The sequence below is a fragment of the Myotis daubentonii genome, chromosome 3 (genome assembly GCF_963259705.1).
Source record: "Myotis daubentonii chromosome 3, mMyoDau2.1, whole genome shotgun sequence".
NCBI lineage: Eukaryota > Metazoa > Chordata > Mammalia > Chiroptera > Vespertilionidae > Myotis > Myotis daubentonii.
In genome coordinates this window covers 40,659,171-40,684,200 of record NC_081842.1, presented here as the reverse complement: position 1 = coordinate 40,684,200, position 25,030 = coordinate 40,659,171, and the positions used below count along the sequence as shown (strand labels likewise).

General features: G+C 38.9%; 1 long non-coding RNA gene across 1 annotated transcript in view; it reads right to left on the bottom strand.

The window, feature by feature from the left end:
* The window catches only part of LOC132229234 (uncharacterized), a 488,618-nt gene that overhangs the window by 339,778 nt on the left and 123,810 nt on the right, over nucleotides 1-25,030 (bottom strand). The gene's annotated exons all lie outside the window — the stretch shown is intronic.

Sequence of the window (25,030 nt, the reverse complement as noted above, 5' to 3'; positions counted from 1 at the left end):
CTTAAATTTTTTCTCCAGAAAAATCTTATAAGGCCTGATTATCTCACCTTTCTGTTTATACCCTTCAATGTACATACTGAATTATTCTTTCCTGTTGATTCCCTCCAAGAGTCATATGATTAGCATCTATTAAGTTGATCAGTGCTGAAGTTTAGCCTATAAATGTTTTAAGAAGTCAGGAGAAAAAATTGTCTCTCCATAAAATATTCTTTAAAAGCAAAAAAAGGAGAAAATTCACAAAAGAACATAAAATGGCCAATACACAGATTTTTAAAAACTTCTATCATACTAATAATCAATAGAAACAGAAAAAAATAGAGAAAAATAAAAAAGTTTTCAATGAACTAATCCTAATACTAAAAATGCCTATATATGAATGTAAATTCAAAAATGGTAAATAAAAATTCCATATTCACTCATCTTTAGACAATTTAAATAATTTCTCTTTTCATTGGGAATTCTCTTTTGATTATTAAATAAAGTCATCATGCCTTTCACATTAGTTCTCTAGACTCAGTCATCCTACATAACTACAATTTTGTACCATTTAACCAACATCTCCCTATTTCCTCCAGCTCCTGCCGCCACTCCCAGTTCCTGGTCACTACTGTTCTACTCTGTGCTCTTTGCCATTATGACTTTGACTTTGACTTTGATTGTGTGTGTGTGTGTGTGTGTGTGTGTGTGATCTTCTTTAGTCATAGATGTGTACACACACACACACACACACACACACACACACAGGAATATTATTCAGCCATGAGAAAGAAGGAAACCCCGCCATTTGTGACAACATGGATGAAACTGAAGGACCCTAAGCTATGTGAAATAAGCCAAACAGAGAAAGGCAAACACTGTGTGATCTAATGTATATGTGGAATCCTATATAATTAAAGCCTAATATGCTAAGTGTCTGACCATTCGGCCAGTCACTATGATGCACACTGACCACCAGGGGGCAGATGCTCTGACTGGTAGGTTAGCTTGCTGCTGGGGTTTGACTGATTGGGACTGGGCAAGACGGACTGGACACGCCCTGGAGCCCTCCCATGGTCCCTCCCTGACCCAATCATGCACCGGTGGGATCTCTCAGTCTGGCCTGCACCCTCTCGCACTCAGGGACCCCCTCAGGGGATGTCAGAGAGCCAGTTTCAGCCCGATCCCTGCAGGCTAGGCCGAGGGACCCCACCAGTGCACAAATCCATGCACCAGGCCCTCTAATCTTAAGTAAAATAATATGTACAAATTTGCAGTTATGTAGGATGACTAAGTCTAGAGACCTAATGTGCAAGGCATGATGGCTTTATTTAATGATACTGTACTGAACAGTATTGCTAAGAGAGTAGACTTCAGATGCACTCATTACACAAAATAATAGTAACTGTGTGAGGAGATGATATGTTAATTAGCTTAACTGTAGTAATAACTTCACTATGTATATGTATAGTCATGGACTTCATAAGGACCTTGGGTCAACAATGGATAGTGTATACAATGGTGGTTTCCTAAGATTGTAATGGAACTGAAAATTTCTATCACTAATAACGTTGCAGCTTTATAAAGTCATCAGTTGCCTACAGTATTCAGTATTGTAACATGCTGTATAGGTTTGTAGCCTATGTATAGGGTGTCCCAAAATTCACGCAAGATTTGCAATTCAATTGCAAATCTTGCGTGAATGTGGGACATCCTATACAATAGGCTATACCGGATAGCCTAGGAATGTAGTAGTCTATATCATCTAAGTTTGTGTAAGTGCACTCTATGATGTTTGCACAATGACCAAATCGCCTAAACATGCATTTCTTAGAAAATATCCCTGTTGCTAAGTGACGCAGTACTATATATCAAATCACCATGTTGTATACTTTGCATATATGTGATGATTGGTTATGCTGAGCACCTTTTCATGTACCTGGTGGCCATTTGAATGTCATCTTTTGCGAAATGGCAACTCAAGCCCCTTGCCCATTTTGTAAACTGGTTTATTTGTTTTCTTGCTATTGGGTTGTTTGAGTTTCTTCTCTATTTTGGATATTAACCCTTTGTTTTGATGTGAACCTTGGATGCAATGACATCTGTGAAGCACTTAGCATAGTGCCTGGCATAGAGCTAGGGTTAATAGATAATGCTTCTCAGTGCTCTGCCCAGGGCCCCAGATCTTCTGTCGGAGGCTCCAAGGCCTCATGTGACCAAGGCAGAGTGAGCTAAGGAGGACAGGGCAGGTAATACGGTAAAAAACGGAGCAGGACCCAGATTACATGGTGCTTTGTAAGCCAGAGGCTGGAATGTGGATTCTACTCTAAGTGAGAGAAGCCAGTAGAGAGTTTTGAGCAGAGAAGTGAAATAATCTGATTTATAGTCAGAAACAGTTCTGTCCACATTTGTAGCCATAGCTTATAGAACAGTGCCCACAGAATGGTTGCCTAATAAGCATATATGAAAATCTGTAGGCATATGCAATGCTAAATGATGTCAGTTTCAGTTCTGCTTATGTTTTTGGCCACTTTTCACGTAAGTTCCAATGCTGCATGGTTAAATGTGGTGTTAATGAGGTGTGGCCCCCCCCACCCCCAAAACACTCTCTGAGAGTTCTCTACTCTCTCTACTACTGCACCAAACACAACATGCACTACTTAGTTGGAGCTTAAAATTTCCACCAAATCTAATACTTCCCAGCAGAAATGGCCATAGTTTACTTATCAGTATTTTGGCACCACCTAATTTGTTACTTAGCAAAACTTTTCCTCATTAGATTTTTCTCAATAAAAGATCTGATCATTTCTTAGTGAACATCATCCTTTGGTATAAAAAAGGGAAAATAGAACGCCTCCGGATCCATTTGGGTGTTGCCGAAGCTCATGTAGGAAGTAATTATACCATTATTCACCACACTCCTAAATCTCTGTCTGGAAAACGGCATGCGATTTTTGGCTCTTTCTATTGATATAAAAAAGACTGCTAATTGGGAAAGAATCCAAAGGGTAGTAATAATGACAAAAGAAAGGCTCGGAAAACATGCCATTAAAAAGAGTGTAAGAGAATAGAGCATGGACGGTCAAAAGATCAGAACACTGATGGAGGCAGAAAAGATTTAAAAAGCCAATGTAGCCGAAACCGGTTTGGCTCAGTGGATAGAGCGTCGGCCTGCGGACTGAGGGGTCCCAGGTTCGATTCCGGTCAAGGGCATGCACCTGGGTTGCGGGCACATCCCCAGTGGGAGATGTGCAGGAGGCAGCTGATCGATGTTTCTCTCTCATCGATGTTTCTAACTCTCTATCTCTCTCCCTTCCTCTCTGTGAAAAATCAATAAAATATATTAAAAAATAAAAATAAAAAGCCAATGTAGTAAAGAGATCTCTTAAAAGAAAAAGGGATTATTTTTTCTCAGTCCAGACACTTATACTAGTGTTTTGTTTTTTTAAGGAGAATTAAATTATAAACCATGCAAAACACATTATACGTAATAACATGGTGAATTAGAAAACGTAGCAGAAATGGGGGAAATGGTAAGATAATATTGAAGGGCTCAGGATTCCGCCACCATGGTCCTTCTAAATATCTCATGCAAGGGCTTCTGAATCTAGCAGAAATCTGTCAAATCTAACTGCTGAGTAGGTGTTGCTCTGGCACAAATAGATAGAATATCAGTCTATTTTTTTTAACTTGATCTCCATCCTTCTATGCCCAGATACGGGAGAAAGGAGAACACACATACAAAGACACCATTTTTACCCACTGAAGAACTGCCATTTTGGGGAGGAGACAGCATGTATGCAAAAACCAAATAAAAGAGAGGGTGGGGAGAGAAGACTTGCTGAAAATGGAAGAAGTCAGTCTCAAGGTTCTGAATTTGAATTCTAGTTACAATGCTGCTTTAAAATTCATTCCAGGGGTCTGACTGGGGCACGTGAGCAGGCCAGTTGGAATCGCTTCTTTAAAATCCTGCCCCGTGCCCAGCTGGCGTGGTTCAGTAGCTAAGTGACGATCTATGAACCAGAAGGTCGTGGGTTCGATTGCAGATCAGGGCACATGCCCAGGTTGTGGGCTCAATCCCCAGTGTGGGACTTGCAGGAGGCAGCCGATCAAGGATTCTCTCTCATCATTACTGTTTCTATTTCTCCCTCTCCCTCTCACCTTCCTCTCTGAAATCAATAAAAATATATTTAAAAAAATAAAATCCTGCCCCAGTAGATAGGATCAATGGGAAAACCCACCAGTCCTATGGGTGTGTCGTCAACAGCCTAAAACATTGAAGAAAAGGGCAAACAGCGAGTCAACCCCTTGGCTGTCAAGCATTCAGGTGATTCTGCCTTTTCTTCCTAGTGTTTTCTGTCCAGGTGGCTTAGTGTCAAGAAGCTGGAGTGGACAAAGCTGATATCCAGACTTCCCAGCCCAGCCTCCAGGGCCCTTCACAGCCAGGCCTCCGGCTTCCTCTCCAGCTCTGTCCTCCCTCTATTCCAGTCCCTTACGATTCCCCTGACCTGGAACCGGGAATATTTCCTGTTCTCCAAACATGCCCTTATCCTTTCCTCTTTCTATGCTGGTGCCAATGGACTCTCTATCCACACATGCTCCCCAATCTCTTCCTTCCTATCCTGTCATCTATAAGGGCGCGGCTGAGGCCCTATCTCTTCCACGAGTCACCTACTCTCACCTTCCCCTGATCTTCTGTAGTCTTGTCTCCATGCCTTTAACCTGTAATGTTATTTTATTTTCTACCCTCTAGAAATTCTCAGAGGTCAATTAATATATTTTATTCACTTATATTTTTTACACTGCCTAGCAAAGTGCCTGAAACAAAGTAGCCATCCAATAAAGGTCTCTGGATTAAATTAGAAGTTGAGACCGTCATTAATTAGGAAGTGGCAAGGGTGAATAAAATTGCTCAGTTATTTGGGGAGAATTATATAAAATAATACATGTGGATTTTATAAAACTAGAAAAGGAAAACATCACCATTACTCCATCACTCAGAGACAACCACTCACTGATAACATTTTACTTTGAAAATTTCCTCCTAGCTTTTTTAGAAAGGAATCTTACATAGTTATTATTATAGCTACTCCATAGATGAATCTGTTTTCCCCCAAAGGTTATTGAAAGCTTTTCTAAGTACTTTTAATTACAGTACCTAAGCTTATTGTTAAACCATATTTTATTAAATCATTCCCTAATTGTTGGACACTTAAGATGGTTTTTAATTTTTTTCTATTTTCAATAATTCAGTCTTGAATACCTCTGAGCAAAAAAGGGTGTTTTTTTACGAATCTTTTCAGAAAAGAGTGTTTAAGAGGTATATAAGCTATTTATTTTTTGCTGTAAATAACCTAGTTTAGTCTTTTAATGAGTCCCAGGATTTTTGTTTTCCTCAGCCCTGCAGAGATTATTTCTGTCCATTGAATCTCGAGTACCCTGTTGACATCAGTTATGTTCTTGGCTTTTTACACTGTCTGGCTGCCTGGATACATTCTGATGGATGCTTTCTGATGAAGCTAGAGAGATTCCATGTTTTCTAGCCACCAGTTCTTAATTGATAGGGATGTGGGGAAGATTTTTAAAAGATTAAGTCTTAAATTAGTGGTCTTTTAGTTGCTATACAATTTAGAAATAGTTTTACTGCTTTTATAAAAGATCTTTAGTTTTGAACATTTTAAAGCAATTTCACATGCATTATCTTATTAATTCTTACAAAAAATAAGCAAATGATATTGTCACTTTCTAGATGAGGAATCTGAAGTCAGGAAAACACTGTATTCATTTCCTATTGCTGTTATAACAAGTTATAAGAAACCTAGTGACTTACAATAACACAGATTTTTATATTATAATTCTGGAGGTTTCAGTGGGCTACAATGGAGGTGTGGTAAGACTCTGGTTCCATTCTGGAGGCTCAGGGAAGAACCTATTTCCTTGCCTTTTCCAACTTCTAGATACTACCTACATTCTTTGGCTCATGGCCTCTTCCTCAACCTTCAAAGCTAGAAATATCAGGCTGAATCTTCATCATATCAAATCACATTGACACTGACTCTCCTGCCGCCCCTCTGACTTAGCAAGACCCCAGTGAATATTTTGGGCTTGCCAAGATGACCCAAGATAGACTCCTCATCTCACATTTAATTACATTTTCAAGGGTTGTCTTTGGTGTGTGTGTGTGTGTGTGTGTGTGTGTGTGTGTGTGTGTTTCTTTTTTACTGTGTGAGGTTACATATTCACAAGTTTTGGGGATTAGAATGCAGACATCTTTGAGAGGCCATTATTCTGTCTAACACAACTATTCACATGAGAAGTAAAAGCTATAGAAGTCATGTGAAGTGGCGACATCAAATTAAGCAAAGTGGTTTGAAGCCCCGATAATGTAATGACCACAAAAACTACAATCCACACACCTGCTTATAAAAATCATTTTTGTGGAGGTATGTATTTGTGACACAAGGGTGGGCTTCATGTGCCATATAGCAATGCGTATCTGCCCAAGCTCAAATGTACATTTATTCAATTTGGACAACTCCCGTTCCTATTGTATGGCAAATCTGAAACTGCTGTGTCTCTAAATGTTCCCAGTAAAGGATTTAAAAAAATTACATCCTAATTGTAAAAACATGCTTATTGCTCACACGTTGGTGTGGATTAATTAGTGTAATTAGTCTTGTGTGTATATAACCACTGCCCAAAAGGTTCCCGACAGCTCAAAAGCAACCAGCCACACAACGCCTTGTGGACAAACTTTGCATGTAAGGGCCAGGCAACTGGTGGTTGACTCTTTTGCAAGGTTGTTAGAAAAATAACCAGAAAATCTGGCACTTCAGATTTCACATTCTAAAAATGAGAGCACATTCTAATACATTCTTGCATTAAACTGGTTTTCACCTGTGAATTTGCTTTATTGTGTGTCTGGATAAATATGGAGTTGCTTCTTATCCAGTGTGAATACCACTTGGCCAATGTTCAATGAAAATCATTACATGGATTGCTGTATACCTCCTGTGATACGGGCCCTTATAGCGTTTCCTTTAAAAGATAATATCCATTATAACTAACTTAAGGCTCACATAACCATTGTTGAATTTTTGAAGAAGTAAAATCCTTAATAAAGGGCACAATTAATCAAAAAGAACAGAACATCTTAAAAGTTTCCAATATTATGCTAGGTGAAATAAATCAGGCAGAAAAGCTAAGAACCATATGATTTCACTCATATATGGGATATATAACTGAAACTCATGGACACAGACAATAGTATGCTATTTACCAGAGGGAAGGGGGTTTAGGGGTAGTAAAGGGTAAAGAAGGTCAAATATATGGTGATGGAAATTTAGCTGACTTTGGGTGGTGGGCACACAATGCAATATACAGATCATGTATCATAGAATGTACACTTGAAATCTATATGCTCCTATTAACCAGTGTCATCCCGCTAAATTTAATTTTTCAAAAAATTTTTAATTAAAATAAAAATAAATTTTGGAGTAAATTCCTTCTTTCTCTCAATGAACACAGAGAACTCATTTGTGTGTTTTTTTTAAAAAAATGGTTTACAATTGAATATTTAAAAATAAAAATATTTATTTTTTTAACTTAATGGAATATCAAGAGGAGAATTTTTATCAAATACATACATACCTACTATGAAGAATATATGGTGATAAAAAGATGCACAGGCAACTAAATATATTTTGATATTTGGAACAGGTGGACCTTTCAAAAAAAGGTTCCTAATTATTCCTATACTGTTGAAATTATTTTAATTTTGCATCTCAGCAGATATATTTGTATGCTGGAAACAGGTGTTCATCAAAAGACGGCGATAGAGACACTGCAGTCGGGGCTTGGAGCCTAGCCTGCGTGGTGCGATGACAGATAAATTAGAAAAATCCTGCTAAACATCTCTACACTTCAGAAGGAGATTACACCTTTTTAAAATGGCAAAACATGTGGTTCAATTACTTATTGTCTTGGCATGTGGTTATGATGAAAGACGGAGACTTAAACATCAATAGAGCTAAACTAACACCCCAGATGGGCTTCGGAAGAGGGGACTCCCGCAGCAATCCACCTGCACAAGAAGCAACCGAGGAAAAAAATTAAAGACAGGCTCTCCTTCCCCTCCCCTGTTCAATTTGTTTCTTTATATTAAAGAGCCATTTAATGAATAGCATGAGCTTTGGGAGAAAAATAAGAGCTGAAAACTTTTATTTAAATGTGTTTTCTGGGAGATCCAGCAGGAAATGAGGCAGGTCCCCAGCTCTCTGCAGAAGGCTGTGCAGGTCTCATGTGGGGCCTGCAGGCTGTAAGAGGTACTCACCAAGCCCAGGGGAGAAAAGGCAGTGCACAATGCATAGGCTTACTCAGACAAGATGCTCTGTGACCTGGGGTAAAGCACAGAACCTCACGGGGCCTCATTTTCTAAATCTGTAAAGTATTGAATTGTGATTCTGTTTGGTCTCATTGCTGCTACAGTCTGAAGATAGTCTTCACTTCAGTCATAATGCATGCAAAGTAAATGCCACGGAGGACAACCAACACGGAGAGAAACTCGGTGCCGAGCGGCATTTCTCCACAAACCATTTCTACATTCAGATATGATTAGGGAACCCCAACAGCTCTTCAGATGTTCATTATTACATCATAAGGTGTCCAAGAATTATAGTGAGGTACAGGGGCTGAAGGAAGGGCAATAAGGAAGGATAAAGAGGAAAATTATAATCTATTAATCACATGTATTATACTTGTTTCACATTGAATCCAACCAACAACTCTGCAAAGTAGGTATTACTAATCCATTTTATCTGAAATTAAAATAATCGCCAACACCCGAATCCTGCTAAGCACTTCTCTATGCATTCGCTCATTTAGCGTTTATAGGAAGTTTAGTAAGAAGATTCAGATTTTTTTTCTTGCTATTGTTGTCCTCCCAAATACCAAAATAATTGCTATCTTTGAGAAAGCCTTACTCACATACTCTGAACTATGTGAAGGGCATTCCCAGGCTTGATTTCATTTAACCCTCTTGATAACCTTATGAACTTGTTGGTATTATTGTTCCTGTTTAATAAATGAGGAAACTGAGACTTAGGGAGGCAGAAGAATTTGCCCAAGATCAAATAGTTATTAAATGATAGAACCAAGAAGACAGAGTAAGAGCTTATAATCCTGGCAAAACACTGCCATTAAAGGCTCGAGGAAATTTACTAATGTAAGGTCACAAAGTTAAATAGTAACCAACAGAGGTGGGACTTGAACCCTACTTGGTCTGACTCCCAAGCTCTCCTTTTAAAAATATCCTGACCAGAACTGAAGAACATGCAGCCATGTCAGTAAATATGTGTTTGTTGCTTACTGTGTTCACTGCACTATGCCAGGCTTGCTAAGAGACACAAAGAAGTAAGCATCATTCTCCCCAACCTCATGCAGTTCACTAGCACCTTGGGGAAGTCAAGCCATACACTTGTAAAACATTTCAGAAGAACAGTAAGGATGTGGGGTAGAGTTGAAAGAATCAGTAGAGGCAATAGGTGCTTAAGGATGTCAGAGACAGAAGTCCGGGGAAGGACAGTCAGACAGCATGAGAGAGTGTGAGGATAAGAAGGATTCTGAAGGTCAGGATAGAAGCAGAGCCAGATGACCACCTGGCAGGGATAGTCCTCGCAACTCCCTGGAAGCAAAAACTGAGAACAGAGAATGAACATGGTAATGACATTTTCTAACCTCTCAGAGTTGGAGATTCAGTTGAAAAGGTAGCAAAGAACTTATATACTTACTAGTGTTCGGGTGCATGGATTCGTGCACATTGAAAGGAAATTAATTAGAAGGTGGCTGGCTGGGCAGGACTGGGCGAGAGAGGCTGGACATGCCCTGAAGCCAACCTCCCGCGGTCCCTCCTTGGCCGGCTGCACCTGGGGGCAGCGCTGTGGCTTGAAGGGTGTCTGCAGTGTGAGCAGGGTCCCTCAGCAGGTGGGGTCCCTCAGGCTGGCCTGCAGGGATGGGGCAAAACGGGCTCTCCAACATCCCCCAAGGGATCCCAGATTGCGAGAGGGTGGTTCTCGGGTGACACACCTCGGAATCGAGCTCCCGCCTCTCTGGTTCCAGGGTACGTCACCCAAGAACCAGAGCCGCCATGTCACTGCAGCTCAGCAGCTCCTGTGTTGAGCGTCTGCCCCCTGGTGGTCATTGCACATTATAGCTACAGGTTGGACAGTCAGATGGTCGCTTAGCCTTTTATATATAGAGATATGCATAGCCCATAGACATGGGCAATAGGGTAGTGAAGACCTGGCCGGGGGGAGGGGAGGGGTTCGGAGGAAGGGAGTAAAGTGGGGGAACAGGAGATCTCTGTAATACTATCAGCAATAAAAAGATATTTACAATAAAGAAAAGGTATGATGGGAGCAGATTTTAGACTTTGAATGTGAAATTTGGCTCACAAATATTCACGACTTCTAAGCAGCAGAGTGATATGATTTACCTCAGTGGCGAAGACTACATCACAGTTGCCCCCCTCAGGAAAGGGACTCTTGGGGAAAGAAAAAAATGGTGTCTCCTTAGAATAAAGATTAGCAATAGAGGAAGTCCTGACCCAGTTTTTAAAAGATATATTTTATGTCATACTAAATAAAGTAAATGCGCATTATAAAAAGCATTTGGAAAATGCAGTATTTAAAAAAAGCATAAGCCAGTCAGAGGAAGATAAGTATCATATGATCTCACTTATATGTGGAATCTAATGAACGAAATAAACTGACAAACAAAACAGGTCTAGAAACATGGAAGCGTGTAACAGACTGAGGATTCTCAGAGGGAAGGCAGGGAGTGAGGAGTTGGGGGAGTGAGGAGGTGCGGGAAGAGATTAACCAAAGAACTTATAGACATATATGCATAACCTGGGGAGGTGGGTAGGAGAGGGGAGGAGGGGGTCAATGGGGGGAAAAGGTGGGACATCAGTAATACTTTCAACAATAAAGATTTTTTTTTTTTTAAAGAAAGCAGCCCTGGCTGGTTTGGCTCAATGGATAGAGTGTCAATGGGGGGAAAAAGTGGGACATCTGTAATGCTTTCAACAATAAAGATATTTAAAAAAGAAAGAAAGAAAGCAGCCCTAGCCGGTTTGGCTCAATGGATAGAGTGTCGTCCTGTGGACTGAAGGGTCTCAGGTTTGATTCCAGTCAAGGGCATGAACCTCAATTGCAGGCTTGATCCCTGGCCCTGGTCAGGGCTTGTGTGGGAGGCAACCAATCAATGTGTCTCTCTCACATCAATGTTTCTCTGTGTCTCTCCCCCTCCCTTACGCTCTCAAAATAGATAAAGGGCTTAAATGTAAAACGTGAAACTATAATAATCTTAGAGGAATCCACAGGCAGCAAAATCTCAGACATATGCCAAAGCAGTATCTTCACCAATACAGCACCTAGGGTAATGGAAACTAAAAAGAAAATAAACAAATGGGACTACATCAAAATAAAAAAACTTCTGCCCAGCAAAAGAAACCATCAACAAAACAACAAGAAAGCCCACTGCATGGGAGGATATATTTGCCAATATTATCTCTGATAAGGGTTTAATCTCCAACATTTACAGGAAATTCGTACAACTTAACAAAAGGAAGAAAACAACCCAATAAAAAAATGGGCAACGGACCTAAATGGATACTTTTAGAAAGACAACATAAGGAAGGCCAAGAGACATATGAAAACATGCTCAAAGTCACTAATCATGTGAGAGATGCAAATCAAAACAATAATGAGGTACCATCTCACACCTGTCAGAATGGCTATCACCAACAAATCAACAAATGACAAGTGATGGCGAGGACGCGGAGAAAAAGGAACCCTCATGCACTGCTGGTGGGAATGCAGACTGGTGCAGCCACTGTGGAGAACAGTATGGAGTTTCCTCAAAAAACTAAAAATGGAACTCCCATTTGACCCAGTGATCCCACTTCTAGGAATATATCCCAAGGAACTAGAAACACCAATCAGAAAGGATATATGCACCCCTATGTTCATAGCAGCACAATTTACCATAGCTAAGATTTGGAAACAGCAGATGAGTGGATCAGAAAACTGTGGTACATCTACACAATGGAATACTACACTGCTGTAAAAAGGAAGGAACTCCTAACATTTGCAACAGCATGGATGGACCTGGAGAGCATTATGCTAAGCAAAATAAGTCAGTTGGAGAAAGATAAATATCACATGATCTCACTCATTTGTAGAATATAATGAACACCATAAGCTGGTGAACAAAAACAGATCCAGAGACAGAGAAGCATCAATTAGACCATCAAACCTCAGAGGGAAGGCAGGGGAGGGGGAGGGTAAGAGGGTGTGATCAACCAAAGGACTTATATTCATGCATATAAGCATAACCAATGGACACAGACACTAGGGGGGTGAGGGCATGAGCGGGGGTGGGGGACAATGGGGGTATAAGGACACATATGTAATATCTTAATCAATAAAGAAAAATAAATAAATAAATAGATAGATAGATAATGTGAAAAATAATAAATACTAAAAAAAAAGAATCAATGGAAAAATATCCTTAGGTGAGGATTAACAACAACAAAAGAAAGCAAAGACCACCCATAATCTTACCACTTAGAGACCATCACTATGTACACTTTGGCAAATTTTCATTTAATCATTCAAGAAGTATTTATTGAGCACCTACTATATCCAGACACCACTCTAGATGCTGAGTCTACAGCAGTGATTAAAACAAGCCAAATTTCGTGCCCTTAAACCTCCACATCCTATATAATAAAACCCTAATATGCAAACTGACTGAACAGTGGAACAACCTGTGGAACAACCGGTCGCTATGATGCGCACTGACTACCAGGGGGCAGACACTCAATGCAGGAGCTGCCCCCTGGTGGTCAATGCGCTCCCACAGGGGGAGTGCCGCTCAGCCAGAAGCCAGGCTCAGCCGGGCTCATGGCTGGCAAGCACAGAGGTGGTGGTGGGAGCCCCTCCCGCCTCCGCTGCAGGCAGGTGGTAAGGAGTGAGGGGTCCAAGACTGCAAGAGCCCCAGACTGTGGGAGGGATGTCTGCCTAAGCCAGCAGGTGGACATCCCCTGAGAGGTCCCAGACTGTGAGAGAGTGCAGGCCAGGCTGAGGGACCCCCGCCCCCCCACAAAGCACGAATTTCGTGCACAAGGCCTCTAGTAGCTATATATAATGGTTTGATTCTCTTTACCTTTTCATACTTAATTTTAAATTTTCCCGGGGTTGAAACATGCATACTTACTAAAGAATAACAATTTCCATGTCAATTAACTGAGGCTTCTTAATTCTAAATTTTTCTAGATTTAAAGGTATGAAACCACTAATTATGGGTAACTAAGCTGACTTATAGCCAGAGCTCCTGGCTAGGCGTGAGGGCCATGAAATGCCTGTGGGCATCCTGAATGGCCTCCACTGTCCTGGCTGCCAGACTACACCCCCTTTTATAGCTACCATTTAAAATTTAATTACAGAATTTAATTGACCTTATTGTTGATATAGCCCACATCCCTGAATTCAACTTTGAAATATCTGCCTTATTATTTATTATATATTATTTATTTTATCTTTTTTATTTTAAATATTTTACATCTGGAATCATGTCTCTGAGGTCCTATATTTATTTCTCTAGTAATCTGAAAAACATTTATCCTGTTGTTTTTTTTTACTAGTGATTACCTTTAAGTTTAACACACACATACAATTTTTCCCATACTGAAATATTATCCAATGACTCCTGAAATAGATGAGAAAAAGCACATTTTACTTCTTCTCTTACCCACTTCCAAATCTTTTGCAATCTGGAATTTTGGGTTCAGATGATTATTTCTAGGAGTAGCAGTTGTAGTCGTAGTATAGTCCAGCTATTGATAGTTCCCTATTTTTATATTTTGTCATAAAATACTTAGTGGTACCTGAAGAGAAAGAAGCCTATATGCATGTGCTCCATTAACCATTTTGCCAAGAAGCCTATTTTAAGGTTCTTATAAGCATTGCCAAATTACCTTCCAGGAAAGTTGTACCAGTATACAGCTTCACCAACCATTCATGACGGTACCCATCTCACTATATTCTGCAGAATTGACTGTAATTTTTGGAATGTTTACCTATTTGATAGATGGAAATGGTATTGGATTATTATTTCCATTTGTTTATCTGGGGGAAAAATAAGTTGTTAGAAACTACAATTCCACCATTCTTCCTTTGATGAAGTTGCAGTTTCCTCCTGAAAGAACCCTTATAAGGGGAGTAGGTTTGATTCAGGGTCTTGCCTGTAAATGTTACCAATTAATTTCTAAGGGACTATTTTATAATCTTTTCCACAAGGTACTTTGTGGGCATGTGGATCCAGAAAAAAAAAGTGCAATGGGTGATAATTGTTGTTAATACAAGAATCCATGTACTCATTCTTAGTCATGGAACATTGGCGCTATGCTATATGAATTCTCATAAAGTAAACAAATTAGTTAATCAGTAAATTCATGTTAATAGAAAACTAGAGTCACAATAACTAATTTGTAAAACCTGCGGTACTGGCAAATATTATGATAAGACATATTGGCCTAATGGTGCTCGGCAAATAGGTTCTGATTTGCAAAACTGAGCAACACAATAGCAATCATTTCACGTGAAATATTCATATCAGAAATGTTGACTGGAGTGATTGAAAGTCATTCACTTAAAACTAATAAACAAACACATTCGTCTCCCTTATAATACTGAAGAGTCATCCTTAATTTAGCAGTGTTCCTCTGCATTATTCTTGTTCATTAGCAGAAGTGACTTGGAATAAAATTTAGCTACCAATTTCCTTGACAAATACAGGGATATATGTACTCATATACATATATAAGTACATATGTGTGTGTTTCTACATGAATGGTAAAGGCAGAAATAACATTTCAAACAGAAGGCACAGCATGAGCAAACACATGAATGTAACGGGGACTGAGGTGTAGGAAGCCAGCCAATCGTCACTGCAAGACTAGTGATGGGTACATGCAACCCTTAGCCATGGCTAACGTCATTCTGATAACTACTACTATGATATCAGGTTTTTACCTTCAAACCAGGTTTCAATAAGAATTCCAAAGAGAGAAGAAATACCATGAAGTAACTTTACTCAGAAACTATTCAAATGTGTGGTTTAATGAAGGTTGCAACCTATTTTAGCACTTGTTTCACAGATGCCCACTCACTTATTTTAAGTCAGATTGGGTGTAACACAATTTAGATAACATTTTAGAGTAGGAGAGGGTGAAGGGTGAGGGGGGATAAATGGTGATGGAAGGAAACTTGACTTGGGGTGGTGAACACACAGTACAATATACAGATAATGTATATAGAAGTGTACTCCTGAAACCTATATAATTTCATTAACTAATGTCACCCCAACAATTCAATAGAAAGTAAATAGATAGTATTTTATAAGTACTCTTTGATAATTAGTAAAGCTAATAAGAGCTCGTACTGATTGAGTTTGTGCCAGGCACATGCATTACGTCGTTTTATCCTTATAACAATCTATGAAGTCATTTCTCTCATTATCCCAGTTTTAAAGAGGAGAACTTAACCAAGGTCAAGCAGTTAAGACGTACAAGACTCAACATTTGAACCCAAGCTGTTGGATTCCAAAGCCCATGCTTTTGTCCGTTGTTCTGAAGATAATGATGCTGAAAACTTTGGGACATCACAAATATATTTTATTTTTACATAAAGCCATAAATGTCTAAAACATGTCTTTGTATTTACTTTGTTATCATGTGGAGCTGAACATAAAAAGTTACTTGTGCTTAAGAGCTGTCAGTCTTGCTATTCTCTCCTTCCCTTCTCCACTGCATCCAGGATCAAGGTCATTGTGCTGAATTTGTGGTCCCACAATCACTTCCATTTCATGACCACAAATTGTAATGTCCAAAACACAGACATATGACTTTATAGCCAAAATATCTAGAAAAATAATTCTTACTCTAACACAAAAACCAGTAATAATGGGAAAAGAAAGCAGAAAATTATGGGTAAAATAAATTGCTTTTTAAATATAAACATTATTTTTTTCAAGGTCTTGTCAGTATAAAAGCCTCTCTTCCAATCACTAGTCACTTCCCCCTCTTTTTAATTTTGCCCGTTCAGTCCTTCTCCTCCTACTTCATCAAAAGTCAAAGTTAGAAAACCACCTAAATTAACCCCTTTCCCATGACATTATCATTTCTAGTTTCCAGGGGTTATTAAGAAACCTTAAACCCAGACTTCCAATGATGAGAGAAGAGGAATAGAAGGCATGGTAAATGAGAAATGACAGAAAGGAAAATGCCACTGAAATGACAAATGCTACACATTGGCAGACAGACGGCTGATTTCCTTATTCCATAAAGAGCTCTTCAACCCCAAAAGAATAACATTGATGGCCCAATAGAGAGATTGGCAAAGGACCTGAACAGGCTGTTCACATCAAAAGAAAATGAAGTGTTATTTAATCATTTGAAAAGATACTCAACCTCAGTCATAATTAAAGAAATGCAAATTAAAATAATAAGATACAATACTTAACTTTCAGATTTCAGGGGTGGAGGGGAACAAAATTTGTTCTGGGGAAATAGTTATATTCATCAATCATATTTGAAGCACAACTTAATATTTATCCAAATTCAAAATGCATGCAATCTATGACCTAACAACTTTACTTCTAGGAATATATACAACAAGAGCATTTGTACCATTGGCCCAGAAATACGTGCTCAGAGATATTACAGCAGCATTATTTATAGAAGCAAATCCCTGGAAACAACCCAAATTGCCCTCAGTTCATACTGAGCAACATTAAAGTCCCTCTGGAGGGCCACACGAAGAACTGACCAGTGGTGGGAGCGGGAGGCGGGGGCCAGGGGCAAGAATGGACCGGTGAATTAATTATTCTCTCTCTCTCTCTCTCCATACATATATTTTTAAAAGAATGTACTAGTATATTAAAAAAATAAATCCACTAACACAAAAATTTTAAAGATGCTTTAAGAGCTCTAGAAGAGAAAACCATGACAAAGCAGCCATGAAATTTCCAATTTCTCCCACATAACAGACAGCTCCAAGGATTATCAGGATATAACCAGACAGGACAATCTAGAAATAAGCCCTCGGATTATATGCTAAATTTGTGTGCTTGCTCTGTTTTCATATTCTGGGTGCTGTCTTCCTAAAAAAAAAGGACCCGTGATATGAATAGCACTTCACTGTCACAATGTCAGCCTTTAACCCAAAGTGGTTAAAACCATCCCACTTCCCAAATCCTTAGTAGTCTTCAGGCGGTCTTCCATATGGCCAAGAATATTTTTCTCTTTTTGCAACATTAACCTCTCAAAACCTTGGTGAAAGCTGCCCACTGTAAGGCCACAACATCTAAGACCCCGTGTTTGTGTCTCCATTACTATGCAACGTAAGACAAGTGGCCTTATAAATCCCGTGTGTTTGCCAAACACATTACATGGAAGATCATCGTGCTAATTTGGAAAGGGAAACAGTTTTATGGCATCTAAGGACTGAAAAAATTACCTCTAATCCTTTGGGGAATCAAAGAGGCAATAAAGTGAAATCGAGTGCAGAAAGACTCACATTGTAAATCCATTTACTACCAAGCCTTGTTTGCTCAAGGATTTATTCGTGCCAGTAACTAGTCACCAAAGCTTAATAGCGCGACTTTACCAGAATTTCATTTAAACAAGTGTCTGATATTTTTTTCACAAATAGCGTTCAGCTGATGAAAGCCTAATTACACGCATTGAATTAAAGGTGTGAGTACATAATAAAATGTTCTAGCTAAAAGGAATCTGTGTTGGTGTCTGATTTCCAGCTAGTAACTTGGCTGGAATAAAATGGAAGCGAGAAAGTGGAATTGTTTCAAAGGTGCAGCTTTATGACAACATGAAGAAATAGACGAATACACTGCACACTTCTTAAACAGGGTGTGCTGAAATCTACAACAGCCTGTTCTACTCCCCAACATGTGTGATAATGGCACAAACCGCACTCACGGAGGCCAACAGCCAGAAAAAAAAACCATATTTCCATTTTAACGCCTTTAGATGATCAAAGCAGCAGCTTAATATAATCAGCTGAAATCCATTTACCCGAGAGCTCGCCACTGTGCCTGGGGGCCGCTCTCCCTCCCAGCCCTATCTATTCTGGAACAGGTGCTATCCTAGTAAATTAATTAGTCTGTGAGAAGCACCTTGTTCTCCATCTCTGCAGGCCCCTTGTGGGTCAGGGCCCCGAGGACTTCACCATCTGGGCAGAGTTTCCCCCAGGGAAACAATCACAGCCCACAGACTGCGGCCTACAGAGGAAGGTTCAGAGGACAATTAACCTTATTAGGCCTCATTTTTTACAGTTTATAGTGTGTCAACATGTTGGCTCCATAAATAATCTGCCACATCAAATAGGTAAAAAGGAACCGTTTCTCCTCTTGTTAAAAGTTATAAAGCCCTTTGGAAAAGAAGTATAATATTGAAGAGAAATGGTGTCATTTACAAATATCCAAATGCCAGGATTATGGAGTAGAAAGTTAGACAGGCTCTAGATTTCAAATAAAGTTCATGAAAAAAAACTACCCTGTGCTTCTGTAAATTCTCAGGGTGGGGAACTTCAATTTCTTTTCTAGGTCTTCCAAATTTTTCTCTCGGGCTTGATGCCTCTCATCTGTGTGGTTTTGTAACAGCTGGCTAACTTAAGAAATACATGTTTCTTTTTTAAAATTATATTTTTGCTCCTTTCCCCCAACCATGATTATGCATATATGAGCCTGCTGTCCCTGGGAATACAAAATAAAATCGATCGGGACAATTGACATCTACAGCTTGTCACAAAATCAGCAGATATTATGCCTACATTTTAAGTCAGAGTAAACTTAAACACTTCCAAATGACTTTGCAGCCTGGCACCAAAAGTGCCCACTTCATGAGATAGTCTTTAAGCGTAATTTAAAAGAGAGTTTACTTACAGATTATCACAGGGATTCTTGTGGGGACTGACTCAGATAGATCTTATGTATGTTCTGGCCCTGAATATTTGACAGGGTACTGGGCCCCGCTATCTCATTCAATTCTATGACATGAATCTAGTTAAGGTTTTAAACTTGGCGAAGACGCATTCCCTGTTGGCCTCTCCCTCTTTTGCAGCTTCCTTAGACAGCTCCAGTGGGGCTCTGGAGTCACCACTGGGTTAATGATGTGTTTGGGAGCTTGCTGACAGTAAGAGCAGCTTTGTCTTCTCGCATATCCCCTGTGTTGATTCACGTGGAAGTTGAAAATATTTGCAAACTTGAACTGTTTGCCATTACATCCCAGGAAACTCATTTGGTTCTGTCTAAAGATAATGCTATGAGATTGGAAGTGATGGAGGAAGAAAAAACTTTTCATAAAATGTAGCTTTTATAACTTTAAACAAGTAGCAGCCAGACTCAATACTGTCACTCACATGAAAAACAAATTTCCACTGAAGTTATCTTTGACATTTGGACATAATGTTTAGCTTAAAATTTCTCCAGTCTCGATACCATGCCTTTATTATGTAAGTGGGAAAATGAAATTAAAGGCTAAATGAAAACTTTACTTGCCCTTCTAGTTTTGGTCAGAAGAAAATCTAAAAAAAATAGAGAGAGAGAGAGAGAGAGAAGAAGAAGATGACGAAGAAGAAGAGAAGAATGACCTTAATGTATATGAGCATTCTTTTTAGCATATGTCCTTTTGTTATTAAATACATATTTGTCATATTGGTTAGTAATATTAGCTTGTATGTAATCTTATTATAGTTGTTTTTTAACCAAGATTTACTACTGTGATTCTATTTCTGCAAGCATAGTTGTGATGGAAAGCTCAGAGTCATTCATTAGCACATATTGAAAGAACTTAAAACTGAAAGTAGAACAAGGTATCTAACTTGGTATTGAAGAAAAGGCTGGAACAGCCTCTGACAAAACAGTGCCCTCTAGCGGATATACAAACACCTGGAGTCAAAGTAATTCTCTCACAAGGAGTAGGGTCAGGAGTTGGGAATCTAGGTTCATAAAGACATCTTACTATCATTGGATGCGAAGGAAAAGAAGGGAAACACCTAGGTAATTCCAAAGACAAGGAGGGCATGCTTCATTACAGTAAGCATTGTCGAGGGCCCACCATGAGCCAGCACGGGTGCTGTGCGTGTGGGATACAAAGATGAATAGAACAGAGACCCTGCCCTCAAGCAGCTCATGGAGTAACACAATGGAGAAAAAAATAAGTATGAAAGAAACAGAAAGATAAAAAGTATTATCTTTAAAAAAAATAATACTAAACCCAACCAGTCAAGCAACCATTGAATTAGTCCTTGAGTACCTTTGATAGATCTACCTAAAAAATAATTGTCAAAACTAGCAGAAGACAAAACTAGGTAAACTCTGTCATTCACAACCCTAGACCTAGAAAGGTCTGATTGTTCAGAAAGAGCTGAAAATTTCTATATCAGAAATATCAGGGTGTGTGCAGTTGGATAAATCCTCAGGAGTGGGGGGTTGAGAGGGGACACATTTCAGAGTCCACTGTGCTCCCTAAAACACCCTCCCTGTCCCTCCCCCACCCCCCACCCCCATGAGGCCATCCCATAAGCTTCCTGGCAGGAGTATATAAGGGCAGGCATGAGATGATGAACCTCAAACTTGATGCTGAGAATGATCACCAACTGGGCACTCAAGAAACAAATAAAGCATCAATCATATTCTATTTTCACCTTAAGCCCATTATAGTAACACTGGAGACCCGATGCACGAAATTCGTGCAAGGGGCTCAGCCCTCGAAGCCCCGGCTTCATCTGGAAGGTCGTCCGGAAGGTTCTTTGGCTGTTCTAATTAGCATTTTACGCTTTTATTATTGTAGATGGGTCTTGATACAGTGATGTAAACACATATTGTTCTATATCATTGAGTCACAGAAGGCAGTGGTATTAGCAGGCAAATAAAAGCAATGGAGTTGCTTTGGTGAACAACAAAAAGAGACACAGATCCAGGAGAATCAGAAAGAAAGCAAATGACAAGTATAACTGGTAAAAGTGTCCTCTAAGATCTCCCATGATGAAAGCTTTCTTTAATCCCTGGTTTGATTTCCTATCTGACTCCAGTGAACACTGTAAAAGTTTCCATCATAACACCTGTTACACTATGAGGCATTTTGTTGATATACTTGTCACCTTTTACGAGATAAATTTCTCAAACCTCCTGGAAACCAAGGACCATGTCATTTATCATGTATCCCCAGTTTCCTATTGTTCCCAGAACAATGTCTAGCACAAAATAGTCACTCTGTTAATATTAACTGGTTGAGTTACTACTCAAAATATGTAATACCTTGAAAGAAATATATCATTACCCAGATTTCTTTGCATAAGTAGTATAAGAAGATAGAATAGACATTTTACATATAGGAGAATTTAAATATAAAATTATCAAATGGAAATATTATAACCTTGCTAATAGAAAAATGATCTTTTTAAAATACCTCAAAAACTTACTAAACATGCAAAAACAAGAAAACACAAGGTTGTTGGGATGGTAGAGAAACTAGCATACATAAGCGTGTACATGATTGAGAAAATGCCATTCAACTTTGGAGAAAAGCAATCTAGACAAACATTGTTGAGATCCTCGATCTAGAAATTTTACTTAAGGAGATTATATCACAACAGAAGATTCCAAAAAGATAAAGAAAGATATCTCAGAGTAATAAATAAATAAATAAATAAATAAATAAATAAATAAATAAATAAATAAATAAATGATGAAAGGTTGGAAGAAGGACAGAAAAAAAAGAACAAAAATAGGAGGAAATTTTTTAAATGAAAAAAAGAGAGGAAGAAAGGAAGAAAGCAAGGAAGGGAAGGAGAAGGAGCTAATAAAAAAGAAAAATGGAAATTTAAAAAATGCCTAGGAATAAGGAAACTGGCATAACAACATTGGGAGATACTATATAATTAATTAGAAAATAAAAATGTATATTGGAGAGATGAATGCGGATGTATATGCATACACACAAACACACACACATATATATATACATATATAAAATTAGCATTTATTGGACATTATGGGTCAGGCATTCTGCTAAGCTATCACTATATTTAATCCTCAAGGCAAGCCTACCTGGCAGGTGATTTTGCACAATGTCTCACAAGTTTATTTTTGCAAATTTAAGCTATTTTTTAAAAAGCAAAAAAATAAAATATCTAGTAAGTACCACTATAAAGTATACTTTATATATCAAAGATAATTTTAGTGGTATAAACATTTAGAATTCAGTACCCATTTTAAGTTCCATCCACTGGAAATGATAAATATTAATCACAGCTTCTAATGCGTCTGGAATCTTATCCAAAGTTAGGGTGAAAATGGAGTGTGGGACCACCCTCTAAAAACAAGGAGTTTGAATGAAAAATATTTCTAGTCTCTGAAACAAATACATGTTTTTAGAGGACAGAAGGGGGACTGTGTTGACAAGATCTTGGCTTTATTTGTGAAAGGCCTCTAGACTATACCAGCCAAGAGAGCCCCAAACTGTCTCCATTAACCTCTGATCATAGCATGAGGTGAAGAGGAATCATGCAAACTGAGAATATTTAAATATTCTCTCTGAATAAAAGCTGTTTAGCTGCTGGAATCATTTCCTCTCTCTGTCCCTGAGCTAAAGAAGTGGATCGATCAGCAGGGGAGGCGAACAGATGCAGCTGGAGAGGAAGGGAGGCTGGGGGGAAGCGCATTTGAGCAGCCATGGGGGACAAGATGCAACAGCAGAGAGTTTACAGAAGCAGCTGGAAGAACGGAGCCACAGAGGGAAGGGGCTCAGTGAGGCAAAAGCATGAGACTAGATGTGCTCAGAGAAGCTCACAACTTGCAACACTTCCTAAATATCCACACGGAGTGAGGAAGACACTTGCTCCCAAGGGACACTGAGGAAATTTCCCCATTTCCATTACAGCCTGCAGAAAAATTTCACACACATTGCAGTCTTCCATTTGCCCCTTCTGTGGCCTCTGTGCTCAAGGCCCAGCCAAGACACATATTCCTGCTGGCAATTCTTCTCATTTCCCAAAGGGTAAATCCATTCATCTATATTAGGCCTTGACCATGAGAAATGTGAGGGGCTGCCCTCACATGTGATTCTTCTAAGTGGCATCAGGAACTCACTCTTCCCTTTCCACCCAGTACAGGTGAATGCTACCCCCTGCCTCCTGCCATTCAGGAAAACCTAAATGACCAAGAGTCAAGATCCTTGAAAGGGCAGAATTCTTGGGCAACAGAGAGATTAGAACACATTCTGTGACTAATAGTGAGTGACAAATTAACACTCCTCAGAAGACCTTTCAAAAAAAATCCAGTCATCTAGAAAAGGCTAAATGCTTCATACTTTTTGAAAGCCACTGCTGATAGAATATATCAAACTTCTTTATTATTAACGTTGTAAATCAGAAAAGAAACAGAACACATACCTTATAAAGATCCTCATCTTATTCCTGGGGATCATTCTGGAAATTAAGATACTGACAGTCCTCTGCATTAATATAGGACTTTATAGTTTACTGTCAATTAATATGTTTTATATTTATTACCTTCTTCAATTTTTAAAGCTGGAATTTTAGGGAGTGATTTGAGTACCATTTCTCAATTTCATTGTCAGGGGTACAGGACATTCGAACAACTGTTATCTGTCTAAACATATGCGTTTAAAAATTATTGCTCATGTTACCTAGTTTTATCTTGAGTCTATAGCTCTTCAAATTCCTGACAGCCTTTCAGCACCTAGGACAGTGCTGCATGTCCTCACCACATAGGTGTTGAAAGGAATAGCTGGTAGCATATTGAGGCAAAGAGCTCCACAGCAGAACTCCCTGTATTTCAGAACTCCAAAAGGCTAGCTTCCAAGATATAGGCAAAAGGCAAAACCAATCTTTTAAAAATCTTTAAGTGGTAACCATTATGCCAGTCTATTATTTTAACTGTAGGATATTTTTTAAATTTATATTTGGTAGTCTCATGTCAAGTAATAACACGAAAGTCACAATATCCGAACATAAATACAAGTTAATTTTCAGGGGACCTTTTCCAAAGAGTTTTTCATAAATACACCATTACTTTTCCTTTTCTTGCTTGTGAACAAAGGCTATTAACATTTTCTTTGCCTTTTACAAATAGCAAAGAAAACAAACAAATTTAAAAAAAAAAAGATGAAAGGAAGAAAATAGAGTAGGGAATTAATATTCATTGAGTATTTAAAATGTGCCTGATAAAGCAGATACTTTTTTATGTTATCTTCATCTTTACAATAACCCTGAGAAATAAGTATTTTTGTTTAGATGAGGAAACTGAACTCAGAAACCCTAAGCAACTGACTCAAGAGGCCCCGATGACCTAAGAGCTTCTATGAACCAAGACTCCTAATTGTGAGTAAATTTGCATCTCTATGTGTTTACCAAGTTTCCCCTATCTGTCTCTGTCTCTCTCTCACATTGTGTACACACACGTACACACACACACACACACATACACACACAAAGACACATTCAGTTAAAAAGAGAACTACAATAAAACATTGACATGTAATGTTCTCTGGATGGCAGAAATAATATCAAATCATAGAAATATTGCATCATCTCATGAAAATCAGGCTCCCAAATTTTCCAATGAGAAATCTTGAAGGTCATCTTTAGAAAGAACAATTAAAATGTAGAGCTCTAGGTGCTAGGTGAGAGGGGAGCCTGTAGGTAGGTTCTAGTCTCATTGTTTAATGTATAGAACTCTAATATTCATATTCCTGATGTGTCCAAGCAGTTATCAATGAAATGAAACTCTAGAAGAAAACATGCAGTCCTATCTAGGCTTTTTGGTCTCCAAGAATTTTGTAGACTTTGAATAGTTATATTTTAGAGGAGGTTGAAAGGATAAACTTTGAAACTTTCTGCCCAGGCTTTAAGCTGGACTCTACCATTAACTTGTAATGTGACTTTGGCCA